This window comes from Atta colombica, unplaced genomic scaffold (genome assembly GCF_001594045.1).
Source record: "Atta colombica isolate Treedump-2 unplaced genomic scaffold, Acol1.0 scaffold207, whole genome shotgun sequence".
Classification (NCBI taxonomy): domain Eukaryota; kingdom Metazoa; phylum Arthropoda; class Insecta; order Hymenoptera; family Formicidae; genus Atta; species Atta colombica.
In genome coordinates, this window is record NW_017259302.1 from 23,316 (window position 1) to 26,070 (window position 2,755).

At 23.7% G+C, this 2,755-nt stretch overlaps 1 protein-coding gene across 1 annotated transcript in view; it reads right to left on the reverse strand.

Moving 5' to 3' along the window:
* LOC108687463 overlaps positions 1–2,755 on the reverse strand; it is an 87,322-nt gene that overhangs the window by 10,052 nt on the left and 74,515 nt on the right. The window lies entirely within an intron of this gene.

Genomic DNA, 2,755 nt, shown 5'->3' on the forward strand with positions numbered 1-2,755 from the left:
TATATATTATACATATGACATATAAGATTTAATATATATTATTTAAGATCTTCAAATATAATCAAATTCTACAAATTTATATTTCAGTAATTCGTATATGTTGATCGAATCGGCAAATAAAACGTCAATGGATTTGACGTACCTCAAAAATTTTTTTAAAGTAACTTCGAAGAATAAGCATTGATCATCAAAATTCAAGAGACAATTGCAAAAATGAAATTCAAGTTGAGGAATAAATCGCTATGAGTTTGTCGTGTCCATAAAAACTCACTCAAGGAAATTGTTATCGATATTGAGGTGGATGCGACCGAAATCGAAAAGCTGATAGCAAAAGACAAGAAACGGAGTCGTGACAGACATGATTTCACATGGACTTGCCATGTAAGATACCAAGGGAATTCTCTTGAAACTCAAAAGGCATCGTCTAATAAAGAAATGAATTCAGGAAAAAACTTAGAAAATCATATGAGAATTCATTAGATACAAATGTTAAATAAGCAAAGAAACTTTTAATGTCAATGCAATTTATAATATAAATAATTGTGATCGTACAGACTTAAAAAAAATTAGAAATGTTAATTCAAAAGAAAAGTTAATTTTATAAATAAATCCGGAAAAGAGAATTTAACTGAGACGAAAGAAACATCGAAGACAAAACGATTACTTATCTATAAAATCAAATATACGTCAAATATACGTTCATTAAAATTTCTATAGAAAAATCAGAGAGAAGAAAATTTCATTCGATATCAAATATGATTTCGAAGAAATCACGAAGTCTTTTCGAAGAATCTGAAGGGATTTCTTCGAATTATTTTGAAAGAAAAGATGTAATTCTAAAGGGATAATCACACACATAATTTCCATTATTTATTTATGTATAAAAGATAGAGATATTAAAAAAAAAATCGTGCAAATCAGCAAATAAATTTTTATATTTTAATCGTAAAAAAAGACAATAAAGATATTCCTAAATTATATCCCCAATATATCAGATCAATGTTGGAGAAAATATAGAAATATATTAATTATAAAACAAAAAAAATCTATAATTAAATTTGAAAATGGTAAAAGCAGATATATATATATAGATTTAGCACCAATCGATATAGACGAAAAATAAAAATATTTATATTAAATATAAGCAAGGAGATTCTAGGAAAAAAAGCGACAAATTAAATTAGAGAAATTTAAAAAAGGCATCATTTTGAAAAAGCAAATAAAATAATACCATTTATAAATTATCCGTTAATATAAGTTTCCATGAAAATTATATCAACAAAAATTCATAAACTCCGCTTACATGAGATTTTAAATTTCAATATAAATTTGAATAAGCTGATTAAATCAAAACGTATTTTCTCGATTAAAGAAAATTATTTGACAAAAATCAAAAATTTCCGCTTGAAGCATGATAAATCCTGTCAATTAATAAAAATTTAAATTCTAATAAAAAAAAATAAAAATAATAAATTCTATTAAATAAAAATGGACCAATAAAATATTCAACATAAAAGGTATTAAATTCTACTGTTTTAAGCGGATCAGACCAAGATATCATAGCAGAAAGTAAAAAAATGTAAGTATCACAGCAAATGTATTGGTTCAAGCGTTGATATTGATTGAAACAAGAGATTTTTTAACTAAACCGTATTTATGATCCAAAGAGTAAAAAATTAATGAGAGAAAATTAAATTTCAGAGATTTAATGTCAATATAGTTTTACCAGTTAATACTTCACAAACTGCTTCACGTAATTCATCGAAGAATTCTAACAATTGGTCTACCAAACAGAACAAAAAACTTATATTTTGTGACATTCTTTTATGATATATAAATTTTTTGATAAACATTTATTTCAAATATCTCATATTTATATTGCAAAAAAAAGATAAAAAAAGGATACAATTAGTTAATTCTTATAATATATGGATTGTTCAGAAAGTTTCGCGATATTTTATTAATTCAAAATTATATATAGCTTAGAATATATTTGTTGCAAAATTATCTGACGTAAAAACTTAAAGTTTTTCCCAAAAATTCGTTTTTAAAAAATGTTTTTACAATTGTTTGTTACCGAGTTATATGTGGGTTAAATAAAAAAGCGATGATTTTTAATGGAGATATAAAAACAATCAAACTTAAAATGTTAAAACTCCTTTTTACTTAACTCGCGAATAATTTAAAAATAAAAAATCATAGGATTATTTTTATTAAAAAAAAACAATTTTGTAGAAAAAATTTCAAATTTTCACAATAAATATTCAAAAATTTTTTTTGCACATGAAAATCTACAAAGCGAGAAGAAAAATTTCTTTTTTCAGCCTCGTAATTTTCTATATGTAAAAATATTATCAAATTCATATAAACTCAAGAATTATAGATTCTTGAAAATAGAGCTTTCAAGCTTTAAAACTCTTTTTTTATTTTTAAATTTCGTTCATTTTTGACAAAGATATTATGTATATATTTTGAGCTAATAAAATACCGGAACTTTCTAAACAATCCAATAGTAGAAATATTAATCTTCTTTAATTTATAAATGATACGAGTAATGTTATGACACAAATATAACTATCTCCGTAAATAAAAATTGTTTTCAAGAAATTGACATCTACATAATATTGCATTTACTTGTCTCAACTGGTTAGTTTCCGCCATCATGCCATATTTTATTGTTACCTTTTAAATATCAGAGATCGAGCAAAGATCAAGCTATCGATAAAAGAGAAAAAAATTGGAATTGATTTATATA